Consider the following 22,815-nt stretch of genomic DNA (forward strand, 5'->3'; position numbering starts at 1 on the left):
CCTCAGCCATTGTCAGCCTTTCCAGTGACAAACCACACTGTATTTTCCCATGGCTGTGTGGACTCTTGTACAGTTCCCTGCTTTGCTTTCGGTGGCCTGACCCTCAGTGCAGCACCTGAGAACCTGTGATATGCTATAAAAATCTGTAGTGCTCATTTTAGGGAACCATCCAGCATTAATTTAATAAGCAGCAGATGTGAGATCAAATTAACTCGAAGCTGAAGTGTGGGATTACATCTGAGAGCCAGGTCCTGTGTAGCACTGAGCACCTCTCCCATAGCCAGGAACAGGGTAGCAGAGGGGCAATCACTCCTCATCGGGGCAAAAACAGCATCACTCAATCACCTACTGCAGCCACACATTCCCAAAAAACAACCAGAAAAAAAATACCCCCAAACCAACATTTGTTTAAACCCTTTTTCCCTGTGGAATTTGCAGGCTCCTCTGCTCCTTGCTGGGTTCAGCCGGGCTCAGTTGCAATCCAGCAGCATTCAATGGGGGAATCCTGGATTTCAGCCCATCTACAACCAGCAACAAGCACCAAATACAACAAATCTTACAGATTCCCAAAGGAAATAGCGGGAAATAGGATTTCAATAGGCTGTTTTTTTCAAGGAGGCTGGTACTCTGCACAGGTCACACGTTGGGCGACCAAACCCAGGGGATCCAAGGCCATCTATTCCCTTTTGAAAACCCTGGCCATAAATAATACAGGTATCCTTGACTACAGGCCCTCCTGTGCTGAGCTGATTCAAATCCCATGGACAAACCCCATCCATCTTCACCTTGCCTTGGTTTCTGTGCTGGCGAGCAAACACTGCCTTTAGATTAACCCTATAAATTATTTTGATTAAAAAAGGATTTCCTTCTTCTGGAAATTAATAGTAAATCACTATTTCCTATAAGTGAAAGGTTTATCCCTCACCTCCCTGGCCATGTGGGGAATGAGCATATTTTACAGAGGTTTCTATGCCTTGAAGTGACCTTGTTAAATCTCACTGCCAGTTTCTTTCTGCATCATTGGGCCATAACAAAATTTCCATCAGCTCCTGTGTGTATTTGGAAGGCGATGACTTCCACTGGTACATGTGCAAGGGACTCTGACTGGAACAAAAGATGCCATTTAAAGGTTTTAATGATTTTTTTTTTTTATTGTGGTAGAAAGCTGTGACTCCAGCCTTATTTCCAGGCACCCAGCTCCGAGCCTTCTCATTATTATTATCTTCCTTTGTCTGATAAAGATGTAGATAATTTGGGTGATCGAGATGTTCACAAAAACTGACTCAAAAATCCCAGCTATTGAAGACTGCAGACTGAACAAAACAGAACCAAGGCAGTGTTTTCCCCAAGGTTTTGAATGAAATCTCAACTTGTCCTTGGAATAAGAGAAAGCCAGTAACAAGCTCAGTTTCAAGTGGTTTGGGTCATTTAATGGAATTCCATGATTTTGCAAGGATCTGGTAAGTGTTGACTGCACTGCCTTGCATTCTGCACTCCTGTAAACCTCTTGTCTACTTTAGCCCTTTCTCAAATAATTTTTATCCTATAAAAGGCACTGACATAAGGGGATCAAATGTCCCTGAGTAGTGGGTGCCTGCACATAGACTGTGTCTGAGCCCCCTCTCCTGCCAGCACTAGTTCAATATTGAAAAAAATCAGCTGCTGAAGGAGGCAGAGGCAGCTGCACTGACAGGGAATCCTAGGACTGCACACTTCCTTTGAATTTGCCCTCTCTCTCCATGATCTTGTCTTGGATGTCACAGCCAGCTCTCCAGGGCAAGCCCTTGACCTCTGTTTATTTTGTAAAATGTCATCTGAATGTTTAAATCTACAGAAGTGAGACATAATAATGATAATATCTCCTTACTTGTTCCCTGTCTGGGCTTGACACAGGGGACAAAGCAGGTTAATGGAATGCTTGAGAAAAACCATCTTTGCATTCAAAGGTGATCTGAATTTTTTTCTGTCTCCATTCCTGTGATAAAGATTTCCTTCTCCTATTCCTAACTGCTTTGTCATCAACAGAGGCTTCAGGTGGAGCAAAAACAGTAAGGAGAAAACCAACACTGAAGGGGCAGAGATCTCCTTCCAGTGAAAAGTGCACTGAAATGAGCAGAGCAGAGGGATGTGCGAGGCTGTTTCTCAGCAGAGCGGGCTCCATCTGCCTCTGGGGAAATCTGCAAGGTACTGCTGGCCTCACAGGAGTGACTCTGATTTATTCAGATTTATTTCAGTTTGTCTCTGAAGTGACAGCAGACTTTGAAAGACATTTTTAACTAAATCGAAGATTTTTCCTGTGTAAGAGACTTCTGGCCATGCCAGGGAGCCGAGACACCTGCATGGGAGTAAGAACAACAGTAACACAACAGAGTGAAGCAGCAAATGCAGTAATGGCAATTTACAAAGCAGTAGATATGTCTGTGGAACCCAGGCTTCTCCCAGGTTTCTTGCCTTCTTCGAAGTTGGCTGTGGAGTGGATGGGTTTCCAGCCACAGAATACTAATGTAGCCTCTTATTATTTCCTGGAGCATCTTCATGGCAATGTCCAGACTCTGCAGACAAAGGCAGTGTCTTGGCCTTGCAAAACCTACAGCACCCACAGGAGGAACCCAGGGGTCCATTGGCCATGCGAACATGTCTGATGTGAGATGCTCCAAAGCTGCATCACCCACATGATTCCCTTCCAGACTCATTTCCCTCTCAAAATTCACCCAGTGAACAGAAAACACTGGCAGCCCCCAGCCTGGCAGCCAGCCCTGTGTTCCTGGGACACTGCAGACACATGTTGTCCTGTGAGGACACCCCAGCCCTGACCCTGGGCAGCCCCCTCTGTTCCAGCCCTCCCTAGATGCTCATTGGGGCTTGGAGCAGACAATACATACACTTCACAGCAGGGCAGGAGGGCTAATGCAGCATCCCTCCCTCCTCTCTGTTGTGCTCATTAAGATTTGAATCCAAGCACAAGAGCCCTAAAGCATTAACCTATTGTGTTGGCTTGGAATTCTCAGGCATTGCTGAGCTGGGAGTTAAGGGAGCTCAGTACCTTGCAGGATTAATTCCATAATGAAGCTCTGGGGAGAATCCAGTTGTGTTTACCTCTGAATAGGCTGTGCTGATGGAGAGTAGGGGGAATTCTCTCACTCCCTCTGTCTCCTGACTTGTTCCCACCTCTCCCTTCCACAGCTGTGTAAGACAGTGATAACTTTTTTGTCTGACCAATGACTCACGATGTCAACAAAATGCACTAATCCAGACATTTCTTCTCTGGATATCTCCTCTTCCTGTTGCTCACTCAAACATATCCCAGGAATTTCTGAATAGGGCTCTTTATTAATACAGCAACAGGTGGATTTGTGGTTCTGGCTATGCTCAAACAAAGCAACAAACAAAGTGAGCCAACTATTGAAAGAGGAAAGGAAGCAAAGCAGTAAGTCATGGCCTCATTAAGGCTTCCAGCTCTACAACTATTAAAGAGTTCATGTTACAGATCAGATGAACTTCTATGTCTTATTTGTAAATGCCAGAATTCATTGTAAAGAGCCCCTAAAGAGCAAGGAGGCGGCTTTCACTTCTCTTAAGATCCAAGAAGATGGATTTTTAAATTAGAGAACAGAAGCATGTTTCTCCAGACAAGTTTGTTCTCCAAGGATAGCTTTGGTTTCACTGCTCAGCTTTTAGATCTAAATTAGGCTGTTGTCCTTCCTCACCAGAGGGCAAACACTGCCCAATTTACTAAGGAAATCTGGAGTTGACTGGTTGACAAATCTATTCCCTTTCCTTTCCATAATCAGCAGCAGCTACAGACCACAACTTCCCAGCCAGTATAAACCTGTCCTCCTCTGAGCTCCTGGCCTGATGTCGTGATGTGAAGTGTCATAAATCTGCTGAACACCCTGGGCTATGAAGGGCAGGGGCTCAGTAGTGCATGACCTGTCCATCCATCTGGAGAGCAGGAGCTGGGAGCTTCCACTGCCACTCCAAGCTCTGCCTTGATGACTTCAGGCTTTGTTTTCATGCCCACACCAGTGTGAATGGGATCTGTGTCCTCTGCGCAAGAATCAGCATTAAAAAATGCAGCCAGTGCTAAAAACTTGGTCATAAATATTGTGCTTGGCACAAAGCTTTGGCCATAAATATTTCCTTGGTTAACCAATAGGAAATGATAGCTCTTAAATCTCAATTATAGTTGAGTTGTAACTGGCTCACACTCATTGGCACCAGGGTCCTGCCTTGCTTGTGTGGGAAATAAGGGCAGCTTTCCCACAGCTTTGGAAGCAACCCTGGAACTCTGATTTCTGATTTCCAGAGTTCAACAGCATTTTTTTCCTTAAGTTAGGAAGAGCTGGGATGAAAAAAAAATACATGTTTATAATTCCTTAAGCTCTATTCAAAAGCTTCCTGCAGTAGATGTTGTAATGACAGTTCTGTTCCAGATTCTTATTTTTCCATCAGTTTCCTCACTATTGGCTGGACTCATTCATATGTAGCTGACAGACAGTCTTAGGATGTGAATCTTCAGAAATATTGCACAAGCAGGAAAAGAAAGGTGGGTTTTTTAGGAAATGTATGGAACTGGGAGTTGCTGAGATGCTACAATCCTGCCTGGCTATGATCAAGCCAGTTGAGATACCTTTGGTACCTACTACAAATTCTATGTTCATAGTTAAAAAATAATAAAAAAGGGGTTTTAGAGCTTTTTATGTCTGCAGAGAGGCTGTGGCCACACTCAGTGGTACCTGATGTGGATGCTGCATCTCCCCAGTGTGCACCTAGGAAGGTGGAGAGGGGGCAATCCAAGAGCTCCAGAAAGACATGCCATAAGCCTGGATTAGGGCCAAAGATCCTTTCTCCCTTCACATTTCTTTTTGTGCAACAGATGAGAGAGCCCTTCAGTAACCAGGAAGGTACAACCTGACTTGTCTGCACCCATCTCCCACGCTACTGGTACCTTCAGGCTCACATCTTCTTTCTGCTCATTAAGACATATGCTTCTATTATTTTCCTGCTGACTGGCCCACAGGAAAAGAAACATCAGCCATCTGTTACTCCCACAGTTTTCTGGATCACAAGAGTTTTGTTGATTAAGGAGGAAGTTTTTCCAAAAGGCCCCCATTTCCCACTGATTTCCAAAAAACTATAGTATCTTCCTCTAAAATTACAGCTTCTTGTCCTGCATGGTAATAACATACTGGCCTTTACTTGGGTTCAGATTCATGTGCAACACTTGTATTTACACAGCAGTTATTTACAGCACTACACACTGCTCAGTCTGAGTAGAGGAACACAAACACTTGATTTCAAGTGCCTGAATATCTTTGGAGATCTGGACCACGCCCAGCAAATTGTCAGAAAACCACAGCAGTCTCATGCTATTTAAGAACTCGGTTATTTTTTGCACTTGTCTACAAAAACAATTTATTGTGATGTCTTTAGGCCTCATCCTGCCACTCCAAACATCCAAAAGTTCAGGGATATTTATACCTGGGCTGCTTCTGATTTTGCCAAGCAAGATGATTGGGCTGGCATGACTACAACAACTCCCATCACTGTGACTGTAGAGCTTGGAATTAGCATGAAGATACTTTGACATATTTTATTCCTGATTCTATTCTTCTTCTTTTGGCACAGACTGATGTCCCATATGGTCCATTGTTGGACCCTGCACCAGCTGAAGGGAAAGCATCTTTGATTGACACTTGAAAATACCAAGTTGTGCCTTTGGGCTGGCTCAGGCTGAAAATGCTCTTGGCAAATGGAAACAGTCATGTCATTTTTATTTCACTGTTCAGCAGCAAGAAGACATTTTCTACACTGAGCAACACACATAAAAGTTTGTTCTCTAAGGGGATGAAATATTCCTCTTTTGATCTCCTGTAGAGATCTGGAAACGGGTTTCAGATCAGACATTCAGCTCTGATGGAACTTGGAGGAACAGAAATCCATTCCCATCTCTGGCCTCTGGGTTTAAAAATCCTTCCCTTATGGAACCCAACTTCCCTTATGGAACACAACTCTTGGTATGATTAATCTCCTGCTCCACGGGTTGAAGTTCCCACATGGCAAACCAACACCCAAAGTACACCCAAAGAATGAGATTTACCACCTCCTCTCATCTGTGATGATGGAAATGCAACCAAACTCAACAGAATGATCTGGGGTTAGAAGTTTGAAGACAAGGACATTGGCATATTTCTTTCTGTAAACAATCTCCAAACCCACAACAACCTGTCTCTACTTACTTTCCTTGAAGTCCTCAGGACTATCCAGACCATCTGGAGTAAAAGTTCATCCATTCTTTCAAATTTTGCTGTTATGGACTAGGAGAGAAATTAAAAAGGACTCCCCAGACTGTTTCACACATGAAAATGTGCAGCAAATAACAATAACCCTTCTCATTAATAGCTAGGCTTGTGCTAACATTATTTTTCTTGAAAACCTGATGAAAGCATTTTCCTGCAGGCAGAGAGGAGCTGACTAATTTGTGGGCTGTAGCAAGAAGTTAGATTTGTGTAAAGGAAAAAAGATGGGCATGGAGAAATTATTCCCTCTGCCTATTCAGAAAGTGCTTATAATAGAATATTTGCAATCCTCAAATATTCTCAGTCATGATCCTGTTACTGGCAGTGGAATCAAGCCAGGTTCTTGGAACAGGAGAACACTGAAATCACAGATTATGTCCATTTTGTGAGTTGAAAATTTTGGTGGATACAAAGCTGTTCCTACATGAGAGCAATTGAGTTTGATCCTTTGGCTTTGGATATATATCATATAACACATTACACTTATAAATTCCTTGAGCAACGGGGTTTTTAAATAGAAATCAGACAGAGAGCTGCACACAGCACAGAGTGAAAAATCAATCAGCTATAACAGCAAATATAAAGGCTGTGCTGCAGGACTGAAGAGCTGTTTTGCTCTGTGTATTCAAACACCTCCAGCAGAGGAGGCTCCTGTGGGGCATCTCCTTTCTACCAGAGAGAGATTTCTCATCTCGGTCCTTAATGAAGACTCAAATCACTGGGCTGAGCTTTGCTCTGTGCAAGGAAGAAAGTGCTGAGCACTTAACATAGAGAAGTGCCTGCAAACACGAGTCATAGTCCAAAGGGCAGGAGTTTTTCTTAAAAATCCTGGGATATGACACACATATATGAGGTTCTTTTCAATCTTTATTATCCCCATCCTACAGACACCGTATACTTCATTTCTTTACTATAACTTTTTACAGCTATAGGAAAGGAAAAAGACCAGAGGCTGTCAGATGCCTGTTTGACTTCATTGGCAGAGGCTGTTGAGCAGTCACCACCAGCCCTGTGGTGTAACCCCAAGAACTGGCAGCCCCAAACCTCAACCCTTAACCAGGTGTCAACAACATTCAGCCTGTGCCAGTGAGGCTGCTGCAGAATTCCAGGGGGAAGCAAGTTGAGAAAGGGCAAACCTCTATCTCCATTTCATCATGCCTTGTTTTACTCTGGAAAATGCTGTTTCCTGGAACTGTGGAAAACTTTCTGGCTTTGAAACCCACATAACATCAATATTTTTTTATTGCTGGTATTTGCTACTTAGCATTTTCTTCTTCTGTCAGTGAAAGAGCTTTGGAATTCATGAAGGTGTTTCATTGAGGGATATTTGCTTCAAAGCACTGCCATTGTTTGGTCCTTTAGTCACACAGAAGGAAAGCACAAATGTATAAATTATGCAGGAAAAAATCAATGAGGCTTCTGGAAGGGGATTCACTGACAGTGGCTGGGAAGGCAGCGAGTGGCTCCTCTCTGTTACAGCCAGTGATTCACAAGCACTGATCACACCAGCCCCACGGTTTATTAAAAATCCAGTCAGGTCCCTGGCAGAAGTGATGTTATTTTAATATCACAATCGTTTCAGCAAGGTGTAAATTGCTTGGCTGCAAGGAATGACGTTGCCTGAGGCAAGCTATCAGTTTTGTGGAGGGGGCAGGAGATTATTCGGGGAAGAGACGGCACAAGAGCAGGCAAGGGGCTGACAGTCTGGATATTTCCATCAGGATCCCAACTGTAGCAGTCAAAGCTTCAGTCAGAGACAATCATTGCTAGGATACAGAGAAATCTGTCCAGAGCCATAGCAACAACTGATTACAAGCAATTCCCCAAATGTTTGAGGGGACTGATCACTCTAGATCAGCACCTCAGCTTCTCGGTGCTTATCCAAGATGCAAACAGCTTTACCCAAATAATCTAGCTGCTGGCAGCCATGGGAATTGATGAAATGGGAAACAGGATGCCTGCAAAACAGTCCCTGCAAAGATCTCTGTGTAGGTGATATCCAAGGGGGTCAGCAGTGTGGGTCACAGTGCAGGAGCTCAGAGCCACGTACATCCTTTAGCTTTATCCACATAGTGTTGTCCAGCCCTGCCAAGGCTCCCCTTGTCCCTCAGATGCCACTGCACCAAAAATTTAAATTTATACCCCAACTCCCATAGAGCTGCTGAGTGCTTAAGGCATCCAAGGCTAGAGATGGCCAGGGGCATCCCCACAGCATGGATAAGGGTAGGACCTGTCCCACCACATCTTCCTGCATGGCAGTGTTGGACATGGTAAAGATTCCCATATGGCTGGCAGGATCAGCAGTTCATAAATGGGCCCAGTGCAGTGAAAGCACATCAGAGGCAGAGCCAGAAGAAATCAATTGGAGAAAAAGATCTTTTCATAGAAAACCTCCCCTTTTACCACCTTGAGAGACATACAGAAATCCACTTCGGAACAAGGTGCGTGACCTGGCCTTGGGATAGTGGGAGTTTTGTTGGGTGCCTCCTGTCTGGCTTCAGGTTCCATTATCAGACCATTTAATGCCTTTTTTTTAATTGTTTCTTTGCCCCTCCCAAGGCTCTCAGATGCTCATTGATCATGTAGTGACAGGCAACATTGCCATTGCTGTGCCAGGGTTTGACTAATGGCAACACATGGAAGCTGTGCAGTGGCTGATTGCCCTGAATGAAAGCTAAACAAAGGAGCTGTGGTAGGGGGTTGGAATGAGATGATCTTTATGGTTCCTTTCCAATCCAAACTGGTCTGTGATTCCAGGATTCTATGAACAGGGGAAAGCCCCATGTTTGCTGGTGATGGTGGTAGATGTGATGAGAGAGCATCACCAAGGACTGGTGCCCAGAAAACCTGGGATGCTTGTTGGACTGTAGTATTTGGGGATAGTGCTCCATAGGGAGTATTTCTAATGGCACCCTACAAAAGATCAAGTGCTTCCTGGAACTGTCTTGGAGTTGGGAGCAAGGGAATGACCCCTTAGCTCATGAGGTCTGTGCTCAGGGTCCCACAGCCACCCACGAACTTTCTTAACAAGGCTTAACTCAATGCTGATTTTAGTCCTTCCTTGGATAGAGAGGAACCAGGTACAGGGGAGATGCTCACACCCAAAAAGGCCAGGCTGCCATGTGGAGCAACACTTTCCAGTTCAAAGATCACCAGGTGCTGCATAAATCAGATTTAAAAAATCATATGCTGAGCACAGAGATATCCGAGAGAATGAGCTTGGAAAAGCCAGGGCTGACAGCATCTCCTGGGGATCACTCCAGCATCACTCCTGGGACATTTAGCTCCTGGCAAAATATGACCCAGTGCCAAGCAGGGTGTTGATTTCCACAGGAATCCATGTTTTCAGGATGTGGTCTGCCACATGGTGCCAGCCATGCTCCCCTCACTGCTGGGAGGAAGGTTGATTTCCCTGCATTTCCCAGGGATGGCACTGCCCGCCCCACCTCCAGCAGGACAGTCCCTTTTCCTCAGGCCCCCATCTTAATTTATCACCTCCCTTCCCTGGATCCCTTCTCCTGGCAGAGGACACTGTGTGAAGGTGCCAGGTGTGAGCAGAGCCCTGAGCTGGCCTTCAGGGGAGGAAAGAACTGACAACCAGAAAAGTCTGAACCAGTTAAGTGTGCACAAGGGAGGCTTTGTAAGCCTAATTAGAGGTAATTAGAAGTCCTCCAAAGCCATCCACCAAAGCCCTGATGAATATTTATTGCCCTATTATGGACTGTTCACAGGTATTGTCCAAGAGCACTGGTATTTTTGGAGGGAAGGCAGTGATATATGTACTTTTAAAGCAATTCTTTTCCAGAACTGCAGTGATCTGTGGCATTTATATGATTTCTATATGACTTTTTTAATTTTACAGCGAGTACAATGACTTTTCTCACAATATATATGAGAGGTGACCTGACCTTACTGACAATAGTGTTCATCTGCTATTTCTAAACTGTTTGGAGATACATTGAGGAATCAAGGTGCTATTTGCACCCTGGGCTGTGTGTGTCATTCTGTGCCAGCTCAATGAAGCCACTGGTCATATCAATCTCTCAGGAGGAGTGGAAGGTTTCCAGATCCAGAGAGTACAAATCTAACAGTGAAACACAATCACAATGCTCAGGTGTTTGGGATATGAGCCTTTAAACCATTCAAAGAGAGAAGGCAAAGCTGAGTCACTGGGTTTAGTCTGGGCTACCGAGGTGGGATTTGGGAGGATTTTAATGATAACTGCCCAAAAAAATACTACAAATGAACAAAACTTTCCAAACTCAACTCTCACAAAGCTTACCTGTGAAATGCCTTTCCTTTAAAACTATAAATTGTGGAGCCATAAAACAATCTATATTTTTTTTTTATTTTGTAATGTAAGGTTGTAAATCTGATATTCGCGGCTAAAATAAAAAAGGAGATTAAGAAACCACAGGCAGATCAAACATGAAAACAAATCTTGGGATCATCTCTAGAGCCTCATGATTTTAAGCTTTCCTCAAGATTTTCATGGAACTGGTAGACACATGGGTTTAGGGAAAATGTGCTAGGAACAAATAGTATGTCCTTCTCCCACCCAGCATCATGTTTCCCTCAGTAAAGGCAGTTTCTGCCCCATGTGCACTGAAAACCTTCACCTGCATCTCCACATGAGAAAGAACAGAGGAGAGGGAGAGAAGGAGAAATTTAACACCCCAAGAAACCCAGTCAAGAAGAAAAGTTGCTGCAAGACGTGCTGTGCAGAGGGATGATGTGGAATTTCAGTGGCTTTTGTTACTTTATTTTAAACAAACAAATAAATAAAAATTTATTTTATTTAAGTGGACGTGCTTTGTAAACAAAGACTATTTATCAAACTGGGTTTTCGTGCTCCTGATCCAAACACCTGCAGAGGTGAAACACAAGACTCTGGACATGCAACAGCTTTGCTTTTGCAATTCAAACGCTGCAAGGGTTTGACACATCTCATGGTGCAACTCAGGTTAAAATTATGGACTTGTGTCTCTGAAAACGTATAGGGACCTTGAATATTCAGGCTCCATGTTAAAAAAAAAAAATTACCATTGACCCCACACATCACCCAGCATTCCAGGGAGATGAACTGAAGAGCTTCTGCACACTCCTGGTTACACAACCTGCAAATCAAACCCCGTTTTGACACGTATCTCTGGAAGCTACAGGAGATAAATATAGAGAAGGCAGTATCTCAGCTAATTAAGCTCTCACAAAGGTGAACTGCTGCAAGTTTAATTAGCTCCCCGATGTTCCTGCTGCAAGGGTGTTTAAATCAAAGTCAGCTTCATCTGGATCTAATTTGTAACGTGCAGGAATCCGGGGGATGAGCAGTCTTTCACCTTTTGCTGGGAACAGCACATCATCTCAAGCATGGGGAAAACAAGGCAAATGACATCATCAGGCACCTCTGGGCAATGTGTTACATTTTTCTGTTAAAATTATTCATCTGTTATTTAGCTTCCCATTGCACCTGTTCTTGTTGAAGATGCCCAGCTCAAAAATCCAACTGCACAATTCACCTGGCTTAGTAAGAAAATGCTCCTGGTGAGGCCATGGAGGGGCACGGGGTGTTGGGTGACTCTCTCCTAGTGAATCCCACCATAGGGATACAACTGAAGGTTATCAGAGCTCCTGGTTTGCCTCCCCACAGACTGAGCTTCTCCTAATGGCATTTTAAACCAAAGATAATTGGTATTTCCCAGTGAAGGAAGAAATGTGAGGCAGGGGAGGTGGGCTGTAAATAATCACTCCCGAGTGTCCATTTCACCTCGTAGCCACAGTCAGAACTGCTGATCCAAGCCAAGGCTCTTCTCAAAGCTGGAGCAGCATCATTTGATCTACAGCACCAGGTTGGGGCAGATACTTCCCCGTGCAATGGGGAAACTTCATAAATGCTACTTTTAATTAAATCTTGAAACCATCAGCTTTTCTAAGCTAAAGTGAAAATCCTACCCATCAGCTGAAGACTCTAAAGAGCTTGAGAGAAATTATCAAATGCAGATGGAGAAGAAATAAACACATGGGAATTATTAAAATTTGCGAACTGGGTTCTTTACCTGCTGTGTCCAAAACTTTCTTCTCTCAAAAGAGTAAATCTCTTTTGACAGTGAAGTATAGACTGTGGCCAAAATTTCTTGAAGTTTCCAAGCTCTGCCCCCCACCCCTATAGAGGGAAAACTCCACCACTGGACACCACCAGCCCTGTTTTCCTCCTCCAGGGTCATTGCAGTGAAGTACTCCTGCTGCAAAAGCTCTGCCTCCATCTGGGATTCCTCCACTGCCCACACAATTCGAAGGCAGTAAGAGCATGGAGAGTTTCAAATGGGTTTCTAACAATTTATCTAAATTTGGACTCTTTCTGGCTCTCCAATACAACCCACTGTGATGCTTCCCTCTGTCACCGTGGTGCCTTTTCCTCTGCCACTACTCATCCCACAAGGCTCTGAGCCAGATGATGGGGAGCTCATCAGGAGCATCCAAGGAGAAGGGAAGGTCAGACACTGTCATCACACTTCTTGAGCCAAAAACTGCTAAACAGGAGGTCCTCTGCTTCAAAATTAGCAATGATTTTCCATGGGTAGGAGCCCATCATTTTACCAGCTATTCTTATGAACTAAGAGACTGGGAAGACTGTGGATGTAAATGGATCAATTTACATATACAGCAGTAAAAGGATCTCTTCCCTCCCTTCTTGCTTAGATTTAAAATCAAAAGGGTTTCTTAGTTCTGTCTATCTCTATCTGAACACGTCAGCCCATATGCAAACTCTCACCACCCCACAGTAAGTGAGAGCTGGTTGGAAATGGCTTGTCATGGGTGATTTAAAAATATTTTTTCCAAAAGCAAAGATTGTGAGTCTGAGGCTGTCCTAGACATGAGAAGTTATAATAATGTTTCTCCCTTCTAATTTAATCTTATCCACAGACCTTTGATTCCACAGTAGCATCTTCCCAGCAGTATCAACAAACAATTAGTATTTTTGCTGAAACTTGTTTACACTTCCTTTACTTTCAAATGAACAGAAGGTATGGCTCCCTAAAAAAAAATTACAAAAAAAAGGAGACAGAATATGTCAGTAGGAAGGAATTACACAGTGCCTTGAAGAGAACAATTAATAGCCTCTGAGAAGTTGAGTAAGAGCCACAGAATTCATTTGTATCCTAACAGGATTTTCCTTCGTAAAGGAAAACACGAAATATAAATCAGCGATTGACATTTCTCCTCGGGGAATGAGAGGGAAAGAGTGACATCTGACAGATGGCAGAGAAGTGACAGTACACTCTGCAGAGATGCTCAAATCATTTGTTGACAAGGAGAGTTTAAAAGCTTGAACGAAATGAGATATTTCTGCTCGTGCATTCAGTCAGATAGTGCTTAACTGGTTTTGTGATGAAGGCAGAAATATGCTATTTAAATTTTCTGAAGATCTGAAAAAAAAAATAGCTCACAGATGATTATTTCCTTTAAAGTCCAAGTTGTGAAAATATGATAACACATTGGCAAAACATTTTCTCCAGGATAAGACTTGAAAGCCAGCACAGGAAATAGGTTAAATAAACATAACTTTACTGTCATAAAAAATTATAGGTTTGCATTTTCCATAAATATTTTTTTATTTTTAAGCAGGCAGTAGAAACTCTTTAAAGCCTCACTTAAAACACCCTATTTATATAGACACATAAAATATATATTTTACATATAAATATATAGATAAATAAATATAACATGTACATATATACTTGAACATTTTTACATGTTGTTTTTTATCATCACTCACTGAGAGGGACATCAAAGACTGATCCATGAGGAACAATGAGAGGAAACTTCAAAAGGTACCAAATGGGATAGGGGGAAACAAGGTGGAACCAAGCTGCAAAGTCATGTCTAACTCTTCCAGAAGTTTCTCAGGAGTTCAGGAAGTCAATACAATTCCTTATTTTTATTTGTGTGGATCAGTTTTGCAGATACTTGCAAAGCCCAGTCTTACAGGAACCATTTGGACCACTCCAGACTGGGAAGGGGTGGGATGGGAAATCCCATGAAGTCAAGGACACAAGGTCTTCAAGAGCTGTGTAAAATTTGTCTCATGTACACCAAATGAACAATTCCTATTTAGTGCTGGTTACACATTCCTGGCAAGCGACGGATGAAAACCGGTTCACCTGATCACATCTGCATGGAATTTAAAACTGCAAGTGACCAGGAACAGACTCCAGAAAGAGCATTTTTCAGCTTTCAACAGAGCTCATCTGCTCTCTCTATATAGCAGAGAAAAATTCTTTATCTAGGTACTTCTAAACACAAGGTGCTGTGAGCCAGAAGTGCTCAGACAGGACAGGGATGGTGGGATTTGAACTTGGACACCAGCCATGGTTGTTTTCTCACTTCACAGCATTATGACCAACCTACTTGACTTCTGCAGCATGATGCAAATTCCAAACACTTCAACAATAATGAAAATAATTAGCAAAACTGCTGCTGACAGCCTCTGCCTGAATAAACTTACATCCACACTTAGTCTGCAGTGGATTTAAACTCCTGAGAAATGTGAGACCTTCCTCATAAGAGGATCACCTCTGCACAGATCTGATCTGCTGCAGAACAGAGTCTGAGGGTAACTCTCCACCTCTTAAAAGAGGAAACAGGAGATAAGAAAGAACTCACTGATTCTATGCAAATTGTGAGGTCTGTGTTAACAGGGTTAACAAAGCTTCATACTTTTATAGAGATGTGCATGGAGAGAACAAGATTTTTAGGGTTTATTAACCCTCAGACCTTGCTGGTTGGGATTATGATGCAGCAGAGAACTGTAATTTCTGCGTGCTGGATCTGTTTGGAAAGCCTGGGGCATTTCAGAGAGAGGACCACACTCAGATCTGAGCTGTTTGCTCATGCTGAGCAGAAGAGGATTCCTAATTCTTCCTCCGGCTCAGTGGTACATCGGTTGTCTTCTGCAGAGGAACTTGCTGAGGCCAGGGGGGTCGAGCAGCAGGGAGATAACCTTGCCCTGCAGGAATGGGCCATTTTGTGTATTCATCAGCCATTCCCTCGCATGCAACAACAGCATAGCAATGAGTTGCTTCCACCCTTTCCTTGCCTCTCCGTGTATTTGGAGTCAGGCAGAAGATCAAGCTCAGCTTCCTATCAGTCCTGGCTGTATTTCTCTTTCTTTTCACTTCTCAGTTAAGAAAATTAAAAAAAACAAACAAACAAACAAACAAAAAAAAAAAAACAAAAAAAAGGGATAAGACTAAAGAATGGAAATTTCACGGGGAACAACAGCTTTGAGGGTATGAAGTGAAGGGAGGAAAACCCTGAAAAGATGGAGCCTAACACTGTGGATCTTCTCTATTCTAAGTCCCTCATTGATAGTACCCACTCAGAAGGTTCTGTCTTTTCTGCAATCTTTTTTCCCCTAAAAACTGCCTTTGCAAATATTTTCTGTTTGTCACAAATGAAACAAGAGGAAGCTGATTCACAGAGATGCAGGTGCCACTTTTCTGGTGGGATCGGTAACCCGAAGCCCCAGAGGAGGGACAGGCACCAAGGAGAAAGCACTTGGGTTTCCAGAAATGGGCTGCATGAGAAAAGGCAGGTGAGCCGAGGTGATAAATAATTATCCTTTTGGTGTGTACTTCAAACAAATGGGTGGATTTATGGCAGGAAAGAACAGACTGAACCCCCATGCTTATGGCTCAGCAGGAAGTCAGAACTGAGGAGTTGTTAACACGTGTGGAAAATCACCATTGCTTTCAGTGCACCTCGTCAGGGTGGCAAACATCAGCCTCCTTCAGCAGCACCATCACAGGAATAAAGTTGGGAGCAGCCTGCTGCACACTCTGCGTGTGTTTACTGCAGGGAGAATGACTCCTTGTCAGGACTAATTCTGTAATGGGAGTGACAACCATTTAGGGGCTGAGTGGTGTCATTAGATGTGGCTTGAATGCTCTCCAAGCTACTTTTGCTGGCAATTTGTGCCATGTTGTCTTTCAAGATGTGCAGGAGGGGATGAGGGGGGGAGGGGGTGCAGTGGGTTATGTATTTCCAAACCTTTCTGACAGTGTTTGGGCAATGGCAAGATCCTGCAGGCTTAAGGATTCACTTGGGGAGGCATGGAGAAGTGAGTGCATGGGGAGTGAGGAAGCAACCCCAAACCTGCTCTGTGTTCCAATGTGCAGGTCCCTGATCCCCCTCCATGTTCCTCTGAGCATCTGCAAGTGTCAATGAACAGGGTGGGAAAGGAGCCCTTTTTCTGCACAGCAACACTTATGATTTCTTACACACCCAGAGGACTGCTGGATCCTTATTCCCACATCACCCTTGTGTTACTTTTTTAGACCTAACAGTACAGATTGGTCCAGGGTTTCCCTCCTGGAATTGCAGAGGAAGGAACTGTTAAGCCCATTACAAATAAGCTTTTTGACTGACAGCTTAAAAAAGTTGAGATTCTGAAGTAAGTTGTCCCCTGGACAAATATTAATTACTTACCATTATTCACCTTGGAAAATAAAGGTTGTGGTAGTTCTCTGATACTCATGTCTTAGCTCTTAATTAGAACTTGACTTTGGTCAAGGGCAAACAAAATAGGGAAGCAGAGTAAGCTGCTGTTTGAGCTGGAAATGCAGCTGTGGTTTTCATTTTTTTGGGTCTGGTCTCTGGCTCTCCCCCTGAAGCCACACACCAGTGTGGGTTTTGCTGGAACAACACTCTCTCCATGTCATCTGGACTGGTACGAGCTTTGCACTTCTCATCTGGTCAGAGGATAACAAGTTTTCCTCTTCCTTTGGACAGAAAGAAACCGAAGACGTGGGGAGGGTAAAACCCAACCAAAACTCGAAGCAGCCTAAGGACCTATTTGGCTTTGTTTTACCTGCTCACCAGAGGTTGGCATTGCCTTCTCTAACACTGCTCCACTTGGTCCCAGCAGCTGGAGAACTGGCTGTGTCCTCCTGCAGCTGTCAGATGGCCCCAGTGCCCAGTTGAGTCCTTGCCATCTACTGGGCAGCTAATCTGTTCTGAAAGCAAATGAAGATGTTTTCTCCTCTTCCCCCATGATTAGCCATTCCTTAGAACAATTTTTTTTTTTCAACACTCACACTAAAAAGTGTCTGAAATGGGTTGAAATGTCTGAATGATTTGGAGAAGATGGTTAATCACATTTAATTGTATGACACATTTGAGCCTGATGCAGTGATATGGTCTTATGAATCATGTTCCCACGGGATATGAAGGAGTTGCACAGTTTATATAACAACAAGGATCTGGACAATAAATCCCCCATGTACTTTACCTGGCTGGCTCTGCAGATCCCTGCAAACACTACCTGCTGATTTTTGTACATTTTGGGGGGACACTTGGATTCGTTTGCACATACAGTTAGCAGGGCTGATCTCAATAGGAGCTATTCTTGGCAGAGGGCAGGCAGGTTGGGATTTGAAATAAATACAGATGTTAGAATTCGTGTCGATAAAGTATTTCAGCTCTAGTCCTGGCAAAACCCAAAAGGCAGTGGTGGACTATTATTTTTTCAGTTGTCAGATGAAGGTTAGATTTATACAGTGCTGAAGGTAAAGGGTGGAGGAGCGAGCTGCTGGGCTATCTCAGCAGCCCCAAGGTTTCACTTGGCAATAATAATTTATGGTGCTGACATTCTGCGCACAAAAACCTGAGGGCAAGTCAGCCCTGTGAGGGAAGGAGGCATCTGAGGGATGTGAAGTGTGAGGTCCACGCTGCTGTGAGTGCTGACACGTGTGATGGATGGGCAAGAAGTTCAAGTAAGTGCAATGATGGATTATGAAAGCTGTCTTGACTCTGGGAAGAAGAATTGCCCAGGTGCTGAAAGAAGAAGCATCCAGGGTGCTGCAGGGAATTAAACCTTTTATTTCTGTCACTGGAGCCAGGCCAAAAGACTATGTTTAGGATCTGCATGTCAGAGAAGCTCTGCAACATCCAATTTCTTTTCTGTCTCCTGGATGGTGATTGATTTACTGACCTTGACTCCAGCACCTCGCCCTGTGAGCAGCACACGACCTGTCCCTGCTCTTCATCCAGGCTCTACCTTTAAGATACCTTTTCGTGCATAATCCAGGAATCTCATTTTAATTCAGTACAAAATAAGAGTTTTATGTTTCTGCATAATGTAACACGGGCAGAGGCAGGTGGTAATCCTACTGCAGGGACTTGGGAACATGCAGGTGAGAGAGAAACACCTCTATTATTCATAGAGCTGAAAGATAGGGCTTTTCTGCCCTAGGGAACGTGGAAACATGGTGGGAAAAAGTCTCCTCTGTGAAATGAGCCTCCTGTCACCTCTGAGGGCAGAGGAGGCTCAACCACCCCAAGGGTTTGCTTCCAGCCCTGCAGTGAGCCCGGGGAGGGAGGTTGACTTGCTATACCCCTGCTTTGAAAGATGTTGGGAACTAAACTCTGGCCTGTGCATCCCAATACAGAGCCTGGAACAGCAGGTCACTAAAACCAGCCGGTACCCGGGTACTACCTGTGGACCAGCTGGGCTGAGGCTCCGAGGGAGGTCGGACCTGTCCAGCGGTGCTTATTGTTCTCTCTCTGCTGAAACTCTCGGTCCTCCCACCCCCACAACGCAGCTCTTTGCCGGTTTGGTCTTAATCACTTTACAATCTCATTTTCTCTCGCCTGGCTGGTCCCCCTCCCCCTTCCATCCCCTTCCATTTTTTTTCAACCTTTCCCGACATTTGCCCCCCTCTCTCCTCTCCCTTTCCCTCTCCCCACCTCAAATTGTCCTTCCTTCATTCCCCGATCACTCTAAATCCTTTCTGACGTCTGAGCTTTTGTTCTGCTCCCTCCTCACCCCTGCTGGGACCTACACTGCCTTTCTGTTTACAGCATGTCTATACAAATTCTGTGTCTGACAAAGCATGGAAAAATGCCCCTCTGAGACCCGTTTTCCTTTTGCAGAGCAGACTGTGCTTTATGCCAAAATAATGACTCAGCACTGCCAGGGGGGAGAAGGGCTGTATTTGCTCCTCAAGAAAGACAGATGCAGATGAGCTGCCCAGGCTTTGGACTGAATCTCTGCCTAGAAGATGCTGCTTCCAAATGAAAGCAGCAGCGAGGCAGCGAGATGAGAACGAGGAGAACTGATCCAACAACATAAATGAACTTTCAGCTTTGTTTCCCTCTGCCAGGATGGACCAGAGGCTGGACAACAAGCAGCCCCTCTATTTGCTCTTGCCCACCACCTGCATGCAAAGAATTTCTGGGTGTTTGCCCATTCCCTTTGTGTAACTTAAACATAATCCTGTTATAAACAGAATTGGAGCCTTTGAGCTTTCAGCCGTGTTCTTGAACGGTCACTTGTCACTTTGACCTCCAGCATCCTTTATCAGTCACTTTGTGCCATGGCATTTCAGCTTGAAGACAACCAGCTGCATCTTTCAACATTGCCCACTAGATCTGGCTGCCAGTTTCTCTCTGACTCACAGCATTTTATTTTAAGCAAAAAGGAGTCATGAAATATTTATCCTTTTTCTTAAGAAATTAGAAACCGAAGGCAAAAATGTAACAGTTTTGCATTTCTCCTCCACATCTCTGAACTGCTCCACTCACTCTATTTGGGATGAGAGAGCTCAGGAGTGACCACCAGTGGTAGGTGCATCCTCGCTTTACAGATATTGGGATTTCTTTGTGGGACAAGGACGTGGGAGTCTCTCCCGATGATGCTCCCAGTAACACAGAAACCCTCTCCCCTTCTGCCTGTCCCCACAAATTCACCCTGTCCTACTCTGCGCCCCTACATTCCCTGTTGGCTCTGCTGGGGCTCCCCAACATCAGTTCTGGAGACAGGTAATGGCAGACTTTCTCTGTGTGTTGTGGGTTATGCTAAAGGAAGCAGCATAACCCGCTGTTACTGTGAATTTAAAAATCACAAATCAATCTACTGATTGTCTTTGTGCAATTTCCATGCTCTTGGCACCCTTTAAAAATGGATTGCCCTCATCTGTCACCAGTGGGAAAAGGGGAAAGGCCCTACTAGAGGGCCCTCCTGGTAGCCCTGTATGGGGATATACTGGGAAGGAGCTGATTTTACCCACACACGATAATAATAAGCCCGTGGGAGGAGGCGATTAATGGAATAGATTCAAAAGGCACCCTGCTGAGTCTAATCTGTCTGTTGTCATTCTGCTGCTGCTGTTAGGTCTAAACAGCCAGGCAGTGAGATAGCCACACATTTCTGGGGGGTTTATGTCAATCTTCTGACTTTTCACTTTATTGGTGTGTTTTTTTTATTTATGGAAGGTACAGCGTCGGGCTCGGCTTGGGCTGTGGATAATCTCTGCTTAGAGCTTTTTGATCCATTTTCCAAAAAGATTATTTTAATCTCTTCCTCCCTTCCCCCAGCCCATCTCGCCACACCAAGGGATAATTATTTATCCTCTTGGCTCACCTCCCTTCCAGTGGCCACCGTTTAATACTGGCCAGATGCTGGGAGCAGAGGAGCTGGGGTTAGTCTTTGTGCAAGGGGTGGGATGTGACAAGGTATCAGTGATTTGAGTCAGCGGGACAAAAGGGCTAAATCCATGCTTAAGTAAACTATCACAAAACATAGTTTTGTTGCTTGTCTGTGTGCCCTGAGCCAGGCAGAGGCCGGGCTGAACCTGGCACAGGTTTGAGCAGTCCCTGGGATGCTCTGGTTTGCTGTGACAAGTTGTTCTGCCAAGCAAGGAGAGAGCGAACAAGCAAATCCTTCAGGCAGAGCCAGGCGGGTCCACAACACCCCAAATTGCCTCCACTCCTATGTTTTGCCAGCAAAAAAAAAAGGCAGCAGCTGAGATCTTCTGCCTCTTCAGCTGCTCAGTGTTAACAGGACTGAGTTTGTTCTGGAAGAAATGCTTAGATTCATATTCAAAATCCCCAAACTTTCTAAACTCACCAAGTGACAATCAGTGTTATTTCCTTCAAACGCTGCTCTAAAGCCACACGTTGTAAATGGCTGGGTTTGGTCTTCAAGATGATAATTAGGGAGAATGTCACCAATCTCAGGCCACATAGAGCTGGACAGCATGCAGAAGCTGATAAAGGGAATTGGAAATTCCATCAAAAATATGATTCAGAATATTTATTTTTCCCTTTCTCCTCCTCCTGCTTTTTTCTTTAGCAATCCTCTCTTCCTACCCACCCAGTCCTGGAGGGTGATTTGTCTCTTCATGGCTTGTGGAGGTTACTTGAAAAGCTTCAATTAGTGAAGAAAGGTTCTGGCTCTGTATTTGCAGCACTTCCATTCCCTGGTTTTGCTGAACCTCTGTCTTCATGGAGATTACACATTAATCTTAATTAGGAAGTGGAAAAGGAAAGAGGGCTTTTTAGCCTGCATTATTCAACTTTGATCTGACTCATTCTCTTTCATTCTGGAAGAAAAACATTTCAAAGACTTCCAGGAGCCTTAGTCTAATGGCATTGACCAGAGGCACTGTCAGTCTTGCTGGAGAAGAGAAGAATACACCAATATCACAGTTTTCTCATAGAGTGTAATAATGTCCTTCTTAGAAAATAGCTTTCATTAGACAAATTTTTAAATTTAAGGTCATACGTTCTTCCTTGGGTGATTCTCATTTAGAGTCTATAATGCAGATGCATCATATATATTTTACTTAGGTTTTTAGTCAGGGAGAGAAAAAGATTCATGGTCTCTTGCTTCAGGTTCACAGGCAGTTATTTAACACACTTAAATACACTGAGTCTTTTTAAGAAGCTTATGGCTTTAATCCTCAAAAAAGAGTACCCTAACCCTTCCTCCCTCCTGGTGTAGCATTGATGAGTTGAGTGATTTATTTACAAGAGATAAAGTGCTTTATTTGCAAAGTGCTTTATTTACAAAGTGAGCTAAATTGTCACATCCTGCTCACTAATATTTGTTTAACAAGTATCACAACCACAACCAGCTTGGGAGGTTTTTTAGAGAGGGTTGGGGGTTTTGCCAACTTTTCAGGAAGGTGATTTTTGCATTAGACACATTAATGTAGTAATAGGGGATAGCAGTGCATGGCTTGATACCCCTGGAGATGTCACCTCCTGTAAAGGAAACCCTTAAAAAATTTAAAACTTCGGCTTTAGGAGCAAATTATATGATGGAAATGTTCTGGTGGATGTCTCTGGTTCTGGAACTCACACTTGTGCCTCACTGCTTCAGTTGTCACAGTGCTGTCCTCCTCCCCAGGCTGTGTAGAGCCTTCAGCAATAATACATTATTAACATCCTCTTTCTGGGCACCAGAAATCAAACATTAATAGACTCATACAAAGTGTTGCAGTTCAGATTACTCCTTTCTTCCCCTCTTTTTTGCTAAGAGGAGATGTCAATGCAAAACACACACTGAGCTGGGGATTGGTTCAGTGTGGAATTTCACCATGAAGTTTATTGTTGGAGAAGGGGGAGGTTTGATGAAGTTTCGGTTCACTTAGTCAAAACTAAATATCTGTTGACTGCAAGATGGAAAATTCAGATTTTGCTAATATGTGAAACATGGACCTTCATCTGAGGTTTA

The sequence above is a fragment of the Chiroxiphia lanceolata genome, chromosome 17 (assembly GCF_009829145.1).
Source record: "Chiroxiphia lanceolata isolate bChiLan1 chromosome 17, bChiLan1.pri, whole genome shotgun sequence".
Lineage (NCBI taxonomy): Eukaryota > Metazoa > Chordata > Aves > Passeriformes > Pipridae > Chiroxiphia > Chiroxiphia lanceolata.